Genomic DNA, 14,789 nt, shown 5'->3' on the forward strand with positions numbered 1-14,789 from the left:
AAACAGGCCCAATTCGAACTCTGGCCAAGATTTGCTGACAAAGTAAAAGCTTCACTTCGGTTTTCCAACAAACGGGCCCAAAGGCGGGTTTTTATCTTATCTATCTGGTTTGATGGTGACTGTTTTTTCCCCACACTGCCTTAGCTGTTGTTAACACGCACTCTCGCTAGTCCTCTATTCTCTGTACGAGAAGTGAGCGTCAAGGGAATGAGCTCCTGTAAGCTTTTCCCCAGAGAGTTAATGGTTCCGGTAACTGCCTTCCTGTCAGGCTGAGTTAGGAGTCAGCAGCAAAGCAGACATGAGTAGAGGGCTGCATGATGTGTGGCCTCTGGGATTGTTGGTGACTCTCAAATTGCTTCCTTCATGTGGCATCTGCCACCCACGCATACTTCAGCCCCCAATCCCATCCCCACTGCCAGCCACACATTGTAGCCACCAGTCCCACTCCCACTGCAGCCAGCTGCCAGTTTCACACAAATCTATGCACCTCTGCCTCATCTCTGTTCAGTCTGCAAAAGGCAGATACACTACAGAGATGGGCCTGAACCAGGAATCCAGGCCAGCACTTCCTCTTCCTTCCTGATATGTCCTATAGAATTTAATAGGGATGGAACCAACGTGTTTTTACAGTAATTACTCTGAAAAACCTATAGAATTTAAATACAGGATGAGATTCTTTGAATGGGTTGTTTTAACCATTCTATAGAACTTTACAGCAGGAATATTCTATAGGATGGCTGAGAAAACCTACAGAAAGGAGTGCATTCTCAATTCAATTCCACAGGACTTTTCTGCAGAAAGATAAACTTTTCCAAAGTTCAGATTGATCCTGAACTTCGCATTTCAGACCCATCCTATAACAGGCCCAGGCTGGAATTATGAATCCTAGAAATACCTATTTTCAGCCCATTTGCATGTGGATCTGGGTCCCAATTTTGTGGATTGTGCCTCTGCTCTGAGATATACAGAAGCCTTGTCTCTGAGCAGTTTGTTGAAGGCAACTGGATTTGCTGTGTGAAAAAAAAAATAAAAATAAGAAGAGGAGAACAACAAACAAAGGGACCAGAGAGCTCACCTTAGTAAAAGAGTCTTGGCAGAAGAGATCTCTTAATGCTGGTTTACACTCAGTATACACAAAGAACAGGAGTACTTGTGGCACCTTAGAGACTAACACATTTATTTGAGCGTAAGCTTTCGTGGGCTAAATCCCACTTTATCGGATGCATGCAGTGGAAAATACAGCAGGAAGATATATATATACACAGAGAACATGAAACAACGGGTGTTACCATACACTATAACGAGAGTGATCAATTAAGGTGAGCTATTACCAGCAGGAGAAAAAAAACACTTTTTGTAATGGTTTCCACCAGTGCAGCAGTACTTGCAACAAGGTTCACATCACACTGCAGTGATACAAACTAATGCAGCTACACTAGTGGCTAAAATTCCTGTACGGACACGAGTAAGTGCAATATTGTAGGAGAGGAAATACGGTTTATGTTAGTTATAGCGGCACAGCTAGATACTGTATCTATAGCCATCTAAATCTAGCATAGCTGTTTGACATCATTATCAGATGACTGAATGGAACCATGGTCCTTATGCTTTCAAGAGGATCACATGCTGATCATGCCTTTTAAGACTGTGAGATGCAGCCCATCTATACGTTTGCTCACATCTGTTGAACCAATGAGCCATCACAGCAGAAAGCAACCGCTGCTGCGCTAAAGGTTTCGTGTCCTGGAAAAGCAAAGACAAGTGTACTAGTTCTAGTCTCCCATGAAGTTCTTTCAGTGTCCTGCCAGTATTTCTCATCCAAAAGTACCCACTTCCTTACTCAGCTGCTAAGATCTCTGCTCGCCATATTCGCCTTGGATGAATTCCACCCCTGTTAGCACATGATTCTTTATCTGAGCCAACAGGAGGCTCTGAGGGCTGGTTCCAGGTCCACCCTTCTGCTGAAGATAAGAAAACAACTGGCCTCCTTCATAACAGTCCTAACAGAAAGACAAGAAATGAAGAGGCTATGGAGATGAGCTCATCTATCAATCCTATTAACAATGGGACTCTTTCTATTGACTTCATTGGGCTTTGGATCCAGCCCAGCTGGAAGGCCTGAGGTGCACCGGCAGAGACAGTACAGGGGTGGACGAAAGTTGGTACTGACACTGCCTGTGCGGCCATGCTGGGCAGAAACAGAAGAAGTCAGGATACCCAGCAGTCATTGCAGCACCTTTCATCAGCATTAAACCAAAAGAGTCTGCAGTTTGGTTTTCCCTGGGCAGTAATTCTTTCTGTCCTAGAAATCCCCATAGCTGTGGGTTAATTGCAGACTGAGATGCTGCAATTCCATGCAAAGGTCCAATAGCTTTAGGAGAAAATGGCTTCCACTGAAAAAGAAACTTCCATAAACTCCTCAATGCCAACTAGCCAGAGGTTACAAGAATATCCTGATCCTGGTATGTCCAGTCTGGTTCACCAAATATCATGTGCGGTCTTAAATGAAAACGAGGGCTACGCTTATATCATGGTGCACTGTATGTACAGATACTAGTGAGAAGTTATGTATGCATACTGCAAATATGTTCCTAAAGTCTGTATCAAGGCAGAACTGACAATCACGTTTTCTGCCAGACAAAAGGTATTCATTCATCTCTCTCTCCGGCGGCATGTAAATTAAGGTGAGTGCTGCACCCATGAAGACACACTCACTCAAGTAGGGCTTTGCAGTGTGGCCACTCATGCCCCAGCTAGGCCAGCCTGAGTGCTCAGACCCAGTGCTGATTACCCAAGTTAACTCTGCAGTGAAGACATACCTCCTAAGATAAAGTGGTTCTACCAGCTGCCTCTGGTCGCAGTCTTGGGAACAGCACACTTGGCATTTCTGAAGGATATTACATTAGAAAATAATTAGTAAACACATGTTACTTAACCAACAAACAAGCTTCCTTAGTCACTAGCATAAAACTAAAGGAGTTTCTGTGGCTGGCAATTGGTGGATGCCTGTGTAAGACAGAGAGGTAGGTAGAGGCTTTGTCTGTGCTGCTGAGAAAAGGTGTGTTTTTACCATGGGGTAGCTAGCACGCATTAGCCAGTGAAGATAAGGTACTTTAGTTTTACTGCAAGGTAAACTAGGTGAGGTCACCCCAGGCAGGAGGTACAGTGCCGGCCTCACCTAGTTTCCCTCGTAGTGAATCTAACGTGACTTCTCACCAGTGTGTTGTTACTGCAGGATACCTAATGTGTGTTAGTTACATCATAATAAAAACACCCTTTTTCTTAGCAGAGAAGACACAGCCAAAGTGTGTATGAGAGAGATACAGAGAGCGAGACTGTGTGTGTGTATATATGGGAGAGTAACAGCAAAAGTTAAAAAGAGAGGAAGCATGTAAGAAAACCTGCGGCCTTCAGTACTTTACCTCACTTCATTGAATCCCTCCATTATCTTGACTTAGAACAATTCCACTTTAAAAATGTGCCCACCTCAGAGCCACAGCCGGTTGTCATAAGGGGCTCAGACACACCATCCCATTCGTGCACTGTTCCATACCAGGCTTGATCCTTTTAAACTGAGCTTCTCAGATGTTTAATGTGGCCAAGATTTTCCAAAGGTACGAGTGGTTTTGGGTGCCCATCTCGAGGCATGTTGAAGGGCCCTGATTTTCCAAAGCATGTGGGTGCTCAGCACTCTCTGAAACTGGGCACCTGAAAATGTGGGTATCCAAAATGTCTAGTCACTTTTGAAAATCTTGCACTGTGGTGATAAGTGCTATATAAGTAGGTGATGATAGTTTAGATAGGAAACACCTGATGCATCTAAGAAAATGCCAATAGTACTGAGCTATCACAATTTCATTTCACTTCACATTGACATTGTTCTATCATCACTATTGAATGCTGTTCTTAGAACCCAACTATTGCCCTGATTCTGCGATCTGATCTGATGACTACAATGGAGTTCTGTGCAGGCAGAAGGGACACTTGCAGAATAAGGGCTACGGACTACCCGTTGACAGGTCACTTACGGCAGCTGTTTGTGGCAGCCGCTCCAAAATCTGATTTCCTGTGGCCCATTTCACAAGCAATAGAATGAGCTTAGCAATGGGCGCAGTAATGACTTGCAATAGAAGAAGAAATGAAGGGAATTAGGTTAGTGCCAAACATATGTATACACTGCAGTAAAACAAGGCTGGGCAGTGTGCGAAAGGATACAAAGCTTTCAGAAGAAGCACTTGATAGGGCTGGCTGGCAAGACAAGCTAGTTCTGTGGTGAACATCAAGTCTACTCATGTGAATAATAGTTGCTTTAATAAAGTATCAGAGGGGTAGCCGTGTTAGTCTGAATCTGTAAAAAGCAACAGAGGGTCCTGTGGCACCTTTGAGACTAACAGAAGTACTGGGAGCATAAGCTTTCGTGGGTAAGAACCTCACTCTTGCATCTGAAGAAGTGAGGTTCTTACCCACGAAAGCTTATGCTCCCAGTACTTCTGTTAGTCTCAAAGGTGCCACAGGACCCTCTGTTGCTTTAATAAAGATTGGCATTATTGTTAAATACAGGCCTTGTGTCCCCACTACCTTTTGCCGTTGTTCACTCATGTTCAAACTGGGTATAAAATACTTGCACTGGAATAATCGATTACACAAGGTGCAGAGCAATAGAGAGGCAAATCGAGTGAGTGTAAAATGTTACCATTATGATATGCAAGTGGAGAATCTGGCCCTCTCGCTTTTTCAACAGAAATTACTTTGGTGATGGAATATCCAATAGAGAGCCAGATCCTGGTGTGAATTGGCATCATCTCTATTGACTTCAGTGGAGTTATGCTGATTTACAACAGGTGACTATCTGGACCTGGGTTTTATTTCTGGCTCTGCCACTGACCTTGAACATGTCACTGCCAAGCTCAGTGCCTCAAACTGTGCCTCAGTTTTCCCATCTGTACAATGGAGATAATGATACATATCCACCTTTGTAAAGTACTTTTAGCTCAATGGATGAAAAGCTGCTATAGAAAGGATGAGTAGCTGTAGTGTTGCAGTCCTCCAAGAAAAACTTAATCCTCGGAGAAGTTACAATATCACCCACTATATAACTTGCTCCCTTTCTGTGCGAAATTTGATTTGGAAGCACTTCCAGTTTGAACCACTGGAGATTTATATAACATTCTCCAAAGCGTGATGTCAGGACAGGTCTAAAATAATCCTGTATGCACATTAGTTCACATGCCCACAGTTCATTCCACCCCAGGCCATTGTGATATAAGCATGTTGTTCATTCATGAAGACAAATTCCTTCCTGACCCACAGAGACAAGATGGGTGAGGTAATATCTTTTATTGGACCAACTTCTGTTGGTAAGAGAGACAAGCTTTCGAGCTTACAGGGAGCTCTTCCTCAGGTCTGGGAAACTAACTCAGAGTGTCCCTGATAAATACAAGGTTTAGCATAAGGAGTTAATACATATTTCAAGGGACCATTCAAGGTACACAGCCTCAATACAATATATTTCTTGTGAGCTGTACCCAGAGTGGAAGTTTGTTATGAGGCTCAGTTTGGGCACCATCAGAGCTAACTATACACCAAAATGATTTCTGTGGACTAGTACATGCAGGTCCATGACCTTCCCAAATCAGATAATGAGCATAGAAACGTAGTGTCCATATTACAATGACTGAGCAAGTTTTATTAGGCATTTTAATGCCCAGGCAAGTCAGTTAAATCATAATTGGTTTGAACTGACAGTCTCACAAGCTCTGGCATTCTCTGCCTGCAGCTGAGTGCCATTCAAAATTCTTGCCTGACTTTAAAAACTTTACAAGGAATCAAAGGAATAGTTTTTCGTCTGATCCTAGCTCCTAACAGCCCCAACTGATCATTCTAATTTAGGAACAAAGGTACAAGGGAGCTGGCTTTTAGAGCGTAAGATTTGTCCCATGGAAATGAGTCATTATTACAGGTGAGGAGAAGCAAAAGCAAATTCCACTGTAATTTGTACATCGAGGCAACATGATGTATAGGCATTTCCATGGCGTTCCACGCTGCAGACTATACAACTGATCTCAGCACACCCCTGGGAGCCGTTCCCATCCTCACACTGCAGATGGGGAACCGAGGTGCAGTCTCAAACTCTGTGCATCTGATTCTGCGCTCACTCTACACCTTGGAAAAACTCCACTGAGCTTAGGCCCCAATTCAGCAAAGCACTTAAGTGGGTGCTGATTTGTAGGCCATGATTAAGTCCATTCCTACTCAGAAAAACACCCGACTAAGCATACTGTACACTTAAAGCTAAGTAAGCGCTTTGCTGGAGCTACCTGGTATAAAACCAGTGTAAGAGAGAGGATAATCAGTCCCTGTATTCGCCCTTTGAGCCAAGTTCTCAGCAAGGTTCAAAATGAATCATGATAAAGTATAATAATTAATAACAAGTGTCTGTATATAAAGAGCCTGAAAACTCCTGGATGCTTATAGCTACATAACTAAACATGTATAATTTAAAAAAAAGCAAAGGCCGCATGGTCTCATCAATGAACACCAGTGCTGTAGCTTGATCCAAAAGCCCTTTGAAGTTGGTAGAAAGACTCCTTTTGATCTAAACGGGCTTTGGATTGAGTCCCTCGTCCAGGAATTAAAACACACACATCTTTCCCCCAAACCTACAATACGGTAAAAGACACAAATCCTGAAACAACAGTGAATTGAAAAGGAAACAATCATAGTAATGAAATGAAGTTGTACTTTGTACGGAGAGAGAGTCAGTATGGATGGAAAGGCTAAGGAATGAATGAGTCAGTATATGATAAGATCAGTGCAGAAAGTTTGGTATTAGACCCAGTTAATAAAGAGCTCTGGGCTGGGTTTGTGTTTTGCTTTCAGGTTTTTTTGGTTCACACATTGTCTTATTTTTCATAAAGAGTTGACAACAAATGAGCTTCCTTATAATAAACAAAATGGAACCAAAATAAAATTAAATTGTTTAAAGAGTAAAAGTGGGGGGGGGAAACAAATCTGTAACTGAAAGAAAATAATTGTCAAATAAATAGATGAAAAGCCTTAATGTATGCCTGTAAAGGTTACTGGTCTCATTTTAAATAGCACAGCAGATGAAGACCAATGAGAGATCATTACAATTAATAATTATCTGTATTATGTTAACAGGTTAGCCCTTTCTTTCAAATTCTTGGATGGCTCAGTAAAATGAAAATGGATTTTTACCAAATCTTCCTCCCACAAAATATACATTTTCAGGCTCAGAAAAGGCATGCTAATTTGTTGGATTAATTATTATATACTAATTAGTATTGTTATCATTATTCCTAATAATAATATCTCTTTACTGATTTTAAAACAACGATACAAACCCAAACATTAAATAGCAACTATATGGACAAGAAAATCCTCCCACTTCCTTAACAATCTCATCTTCCTCTCATTATCACATCTGTGATCATGAGAAATTCAACACTGATTTATGTAGCTATCTCAAGGAAAAACCAATAGTTCTTCTCATAGCTCTGGAAAGGATATATTTCCCAGCAGTGATTAATACAGCCACTTTAAAGCTTCACTGCCACTTAGTGGTTACAAAAAGCATTACTTTCTTACTCTGCACTGTGCTGGGATCGGCTCTGTTTGCATACAGAGTTTGTACAGGGATGGAGCAGAGCTGTGCCACTCTTTCCAAGAAATATTCAATGTAAGAGATGCCCCCACATAATTCTGACAAAATGCTGATGCCCCGATGGCTCTTTGAAGGGAATATCTCCCCATTTGTCTAAATGTTTATCCCTGGGTAAAACTAAAAATGTCTAAATCCAGTTGACAACATTCCATTTCATAATGCAGATACTTGGGACAGATGTTCACATTTGAACGGAAAAGAGAAGCTTAGCCTGTGGGTTCTATTCCTGGCTGAAACTGACTCTATGTGAGCCGTGGCAAGACACTCCAGCTCTCTGAACCTCAGTTTCCCCCTTGTAAATGGGGATAATAACACCTGCCTACGTCACAAGTAGGTCATGTAGGCCAAAATTCTTAACCTTGCAGGCCTAAAGTTGAACACCTACATCCATATTAAGGCAATGGGCAGGGACTCAGGCCACCTGGGTTCTATTCCTGGTTCTGTCATTGATCTTCTGTGGGACTTTGGATAAGTCACTTCACTCCTTTGTGTCCTTTCTCAACCTTTTTCTGTCTTGCCTATTTAGATTGCAAATTCTTTGGAGCAGGCACTGTCTTTTACTATGTGTCTGTGCAGCACCTAGCACAATGACTCCCTGAGCTTGGTTAGGACCTCTAGGCACTGCAAATAATAATAATAATCCAAGTGGTCTCATTTTACAGACAAGCTGGGCATCTGCAGCTCTCATTCAAGTCACCCAGGGCCAAATTCTGTTTCCACTTACACTGATGTAAATTCACAATGACATCAGGAAGTTACGCCCAATTTACATGAGAGAAAGGTTTGGCCTTTACTGTGTCATAGGTGATGGGCCAAAACTGAAACATTTTGTTCACAGTCCCCTGAACTGTGGTCTGGTAAAAAAAAAAAAAAAAAAAAAAAGAATCCTAGATCCAAACTAGGACAGGCTGACGTTTTGCAAAACTAATTGCTTATTATTGAAATGGAAGAAAACCAGGACCCTTCACTCCTCTCCTACTCTGGCAGTGGTGATAAATTGGAGCCTAGGCCCCCTTTTGGTTTAGAGCCTGGGGTTTGCAAAATTAAAACATGATTGATGAGGTTTTGTACAACCAAACCCCAGACTCCTGGGCCCCAGGGCCGCCCAGAGGAGGGGTGGCAAGCGGGGCAATTTGCCCCAGGCCCTGGGCCCCACAGGGCACCCGCGAGCCCTGGCCTGGCGCCGGTCTGGGTCTTCAGTGGCATTTCGGCGGCGGGGGGCCCTTCAGTGCCGCCGAAGACGCGGAGCGACTGAAGGGCCCCCCGCCGCCGAAATGCCGCCGAAGACCTGGATGACCGCCGCCGGGTGAGTACAAGCGCCGCAGCTGCCCAGCTTTGCCCCAGGCTCCCTGAATCCTCTGGGCGGTCCTGCTGGGCCCATCCTTGAATTTAGTCTGTTTGTTTCTAACTGCACAGTAACAAACAGAGAAGGGTTGAGGGAAGAATTAGACTACTGTAATAGTTTAAAGGGGCAAGTGAACTTGGACATTTCCTCTCTACCTTTGTTCCAGCAAATATCATCAGAAAGTTGCTAGTGTCTGTTTTGTAGCTCCTGTGTTAGCAGGTTAATTCATCATGGCATAACACTAGGGGCTGGAATGAAACACAAGTTCTTGGCAGACAGACAAGGCCCCAGGGAGAGCTGGGAATAGGACCACCGATACTACCAGAGACCACTAACTGTAACATTTTAGCTAGGTAAACATTGCTGCTGAATCATGTGTCTTTCCTACCAGCATGGATCAGAGAAGAGAAAACCTTATGAGGCTGTTACCTAGTTAGCCCCAGACCTTGTTTTCGTATGTGCACAGCAAGGGTTAGGAATAGAATTCACCTTTCTTAATGTAAATCAAGGTTTGGTTAGGGAGGTTGTGCTGTCTCATGGGATGGGGCTAGGGAACTTGTCACTGAGGCGAGGGTTGGGAGAGGACTGGAAGATAATCCCTTCCCCAAGTTTATCTGCCACCACTGGGAATTAGACCAGGCCAGAAGACAATGGAGGACATGTGTGCGCTCATGGAGAGGAGGTTGCTGGTGTAACATAATGGCAAAGTTTGTGTCACCCTCCCTTCTAGTGGCTGTTCCACTAGGGGATAATAGTTTACTACTACTACTACCACCGAATGGTACTCCTTTAGCTCAGATGGTAGTGTTCAATGCTGTAGTGCTGAAGCTCCTCAGTGCAAACCCTGCTGCTGAACCATATGGAGGGTCACTGTGTGGCCCAAGTGCAAACCCAGCCCTTACTGTGGTTTGACTCTTTCTCATAAGCAAGGCTGGTGGTAGAGGAGAAAATGGCAAAGTAGCCAACAAAGGGGGGCAGGGCAGGGCAAGCTAAGAAAAAGAAACATGGAGTGATGCTGAGGTTGTGACACAGCCATATATATGGTGGTTTCTTCCTTAATGTGTCCTAAACTCAGGGCCTCATGTAACCACCATTGCTGAATACATACAAGCTCTTATGAATACCGTGGGTGCTGAATCTGCATTGAAAAGACATTTTCCAGGTGACTGACTGGGAGGAATTTCAGAAACTAATTTTAACAAAGCAGTTCCTACGTGCGAAATCCTTTCTATGAGGTATCACCTTACAAAACTATCTATCAGCTCACCGTTGCTTGGCACCCAGTGCTGCAGACATACTTGCAATACGTTAATGAGCAACAATGCCTTATGCATGAAGGATGTAGAGCTGAGCAGCCGCATAGCAGCATGTGGCTCTGTCCTGCTTCAAGCGGCAGATTTGAGGGAGATGGGCTTCAACCTTTGGAAAATTCTTTGCAACCACATGGCTTCATACAAGTTATTCCTTCCCTCATACAGAGCCTTGATTAAAGAGCTGCTGTTGCTCCATAGAAAATGGCCTAGCTACACCATGATTTTAAAGGTGGCTATTTAGAAAATAGAGACGGTGTTCAACCTCCAGGTCATTGGTTCAATTCCAGACTATGTCAGGAGTATCCTAAAATTGTTAGCATCTGATGGTTGTTCAGTGGTCTGTCTGAATTGATGGGTCTCATTCTAGTACCCACTGGGTAGGTCTCTCTCTATGTATTAGTAGTATATTTACATAGTCCTTCTTGTTGGCAGTCATACCCGAGATACCAAGGATTGCAGGCCATGAAGGCAGTCCTATCTTTTCATCAATAAAAGATATGTACTGTGAGCATTGCCTGCCCTGTTTTGAATCAGATACATTATGATCTTTAACCCCTGCTATAAACTGTATCTAAGTGGAATTTTTATTATTGTTATTTATTGGTATTACAATAGCACCTAGAGATCTCAACCCAGAGCAAGGCATATGTGTACTATGTTCTACACATACACACAATCCCTGCCCTGAACAACATAAATCTAAATAGACAAGATGGACAAAGGGCTGGAGGGGAAAAAGAGGCACAGATGGTGAAATCACTACCCCAAGGTTACACAATGAGTTTTATGGCCAAACTGAAAATAAAACTAGGTTCTCCTAGTCCAGTGCCCTATCCACTAGATAACACTGTCTCTCTAGTTTTATATATCAATTTCTCATACCCATCTTCACCAGCCAGCATTGCCTCTCAGTCTACAGGTGACCCTGTTGGGGAAGACTGTGCACATTGGTAAGGCAGCCTGGATTTGTGAACAGCAAAAAACTGGGAAAGAAACCGTAAGAGGTGTACTACAGGGTTACTGTGCCTTTAAGAAATAAATAATGGCCTCCAATGCTGAGCAAGGGGAAGTGAGAAATCTTCATATTAATTGACCAAGTGTGGAGGAGATTTGCCAAAGTGTCTCTAAGAGGGTAAAAGTGCCAGGATGTCATGTTTAGAGACACCACAGAAAAAACAGAGGGAGGTCACTGTGTCAATCTCTTGCCCAGCAAAGATGGAAAAGCAGCTGAGTACACAGCCCTGCCCCAGGCAGTCATGCAAATGGGTAAGAATGGAAACAGTGTTTGACTGAAAACATGATATGCGTACATGTCAAGGAACCTTTCACTGCCCCAAAACTGTCAGCACTGGCATGTTTTATGTTGGTTGTAAATTTAAAACATATTTAGCAGGTTAATAATGCCTTTCTATAGTGCCTTCCACCCTAGGATCTCAAAGAACATTAATTAAACCTCACAAATTCCTTCGGATATAAGAAAGGGATAGCTAGGGATCCACCACTGACGTGTAGCCACCTCTGGAATAGAACATGATGGCTGTTTGATACAGCACAGTAACACTCTACACAATGTGTTAGTGCAAGAGGTGAAGAAGCCCTTATCGATCTGAAATTGTATAGTGAATTTAGGTTGGCATTTGGTTCGGATTAAATTGCAAACTCTTCAGAGCAGAGACTGTCTTTTGTGTTATGTTTGTACAGTGCCTAGCATAGTGGTGTCCTAATCTATGATTTGGGCCTCTAGACATTTCTGCAATATAATAAATAAAATAATAATAATTAGTAGCAGAGTTAATATTCAAACACACACAGAAAGTGCACTGGCATCTTTAATGACCACAACCTGGCTGGATTTTGGTTTTGCATTTAAATTGGTTTCTACCAGGGCCCGGAGGATGAAATTGGGCTGATGTCCCAGCCCATTATACAACCATCTGGATAGGTTTAGTCTAGACACCAGTGCACTGTCTACACTAGAGCTTCTACTGCTGATACCACTACTGGAGCTGCATCAGTGGAAGATATAAAAAGAAATCTAGTGTAGATCCATCTTTTGTGAAAGATTAAAAACCACATATCCTCCAATGAGGGCTGAAAAAGCTCCTACTGCAGTTCTCTGATCTTCCAATGAGTCCTTCAGCAGAAACAGGGAAGATGAGTCTTGATATTCCTCATATTTAAAGTAAAAAAAGGAACCAACTAAACCCATAAATCAATTTGTTTCAACTCAATTAAATAAAGTTCCAGATAAAATGGTTTCCAGTCCTGAGTGGCCAGTTTTGGAGACAGGACCAAATAATGGCCCCAATCCCATCAACATTTATACAAGTGAATTTAATTAGCAGAGAACTGAAATATTGTTGCATGATATATAACCACTGAGTGGGATTACTCACATACTTAAAGTTAAGCATGGAGGTGCCTGTCAGATTGGGACCCATATGAGAACAGTGTTTAAAATAATTCTGTAAACTATACAGAGCTTTTGTTGACATGTATAATCCTTACCAGGATTTATATTTTATATTGTAAATGTTAACATTACCCAAAGGCATTTTTCACACAAAAATTGACCTCAAGTCATTTCTTATCAAAATAAGACAAACAGCATCTCCACTTAGGCATATTTTAAATGTTATGCAAAAATCTTTTAGTTCTCTTCTAATTAGCAGGCTCCCCAACCTGACTGGAAGAGCCCTTGGCATTACCAGTAAATAGATGTGAAGAAAAACAGACACACTTTATCAGATACATTCCAGTCAGGGCTGTGAACTTTATGCTATTAGCAACTCAGACATATGTGATGGGTCCGGTGTTAATTGAAAGACTCACTAAAAGGCCTGTTGATCCAGGTAGAGTGGCTGAATCATAGAAGTGTAGGACTGGAAGGGACCTTGAGAGGTCATCTAGTCCAGTCCCCTGCACTTAAGGCAGGAGTATGTAATTAGTAGACCATTCCTGACAATATGACTCAGGAGACACTACAGTGGCAATCTTTGTCTTTCAGTGTTCTGTTTCTTGGTTCCATTTTAATGATCTGTTAGACTGTGGAATACAATAGAGCTGCATCCACTGACATTTACCTGCGTGTCTGTTGCATGTGAAATTGTTTAATGTTTTATCCAAGGGTGGATTTGCAGATAAAGACCAATACCAAGTGTTCATAAAGACTAAGCAGTAAAACTTCTTAAAAGTGCATTTGTGAGGACAATGCCTTTGTTAAGATCACATGTAGATTTGTGACTGAAAGGTGCTCCAGTTCTGTCAGTCAACATGCAGAAATAAAACAATCGATAGCCAAAGCATTCAAAAGTGTGAGCTGAAACCTGCAAATACATCCCTACAAAAACAACTCCGATGTGGAAGTGTTTGTAGGCGCAGGCCCAAAGCATGCAGGATGAAATCCTGGCTCCACTAATGTCAATAGCAAAACTCTCACTGACTTCAATGGGGCCAGGATTTTACCTGCAGTGTTCTTCAAAGTGCACAGTGCCCTCAGTGTGAAGGTTGCAGGATCAGGCCCTAAGTGTGCAATGTTTTTATAAGTGCAGTGCCGCCAGCCTGCAACATTTGAGGAGTCTTGTGTGATATTTGATTTCTTTTCTTAAAGTCCCAGTTCCTGGAGTGGAGTGATTATGTGAGAATCTCAGTTTTCATTTAAAAACACCATTACATTTCTAGCCACCGTGGTTGTACAGAAAAGCTTGAAAATGTGATCAAAGTACCAGAATCCAGAAGGTAAATAAACAGAAGCCCATTTTTTAAAAATCTCATGATTTTAAAACCAATCTCATGATTTTTTGGGTCCCAACACTGATGATTTTTAAATATTTGGGCTTACCAGTACAGTATGTGTGCAGTGCCCTAGGTGTGAAGTTATAGAACTGATTCCTAAGCGTGTAGAGCGTCTATAAGTAGTGCCAAAGATTTCAGATATTAATACAGTAGTGGTCTGTTAATGCACATGCAGCTAGAAAAACCTTTAGTATCTGTGCAACAAAATAAACATTGCATTTAAAAAGGGGCTGTGTTAATTGTTAATTTTAATTATGATGGAAATCTGCAATGGTTCAATACTCTAGAAAGCTAAATATATATACATTGGGGAGGTCAGTGAGCATCCCCAGCTGGCCCAGCATGAACCCCACATGAGGGGCAGTTAAATATCCACTTAATTATTTGCCTGGATCCCTTACACAGCAGCTGCCCTGCCATAACTAAGCCTTCACTATACCTGACCCTAACCATGCTCTCAGCCCACTCCTAGCCAGGGGCTCCCAGCATACCTGACGCTAGCCAGACTCCCATGATGCTTTACCTTAGCCAGACTTCCAGCTCACACCTAGTTCCCGTGATGCTTTGCCTTAGCCAGACTCCCATCATGCCTTGTTGCCCTAACCTAGCCCCGCCCCAGCCGTTAGCCACGCCCCCAGTCCCACGCAGACCA

The 14,789-nt window shown here is 42.6% G+C and overlaps 1 long non-coding RNA gene across 1 annotated transcript; it reads right to left on the reverse strand.

Annotated features, from left to right (window-relative positions):
* Window positions 1-525: 525 nt before the first annotated feature.
* Window positions 526-14,724, reverse strand: LOC122172158 (uncharacterized). The gene is made up of 3 exons (XR_006172200.2): window positions 14,661-14,724; window positions 2,820-2,887; window positions 526-2,000 (listed from the first exon to the last, which is right to left on the reverse strand). It is a non-coding gene; the product is annotated as an uncharacterized LOC122172158 (long non-coding RNA).
* Between the last annotated feature and the right edge of the window lie 65 nt (window positions 14,725-14,789).

Source organism: Chrysemys picta, chromosome 2 (genome assembly GCF_011386835.1).
Source record: "Chrysemys picta bellii isolate R12L10 chromosome 2, ASM1138683v2, whole genome shotgun sequence".
In the NCBI taxonomy this organism is placed as follows: domain Eukaryota; kingdom Metazoa; phylum Chordata; order Testudines; family Emydidae; genus Chrysemys; species Chrysemys picta.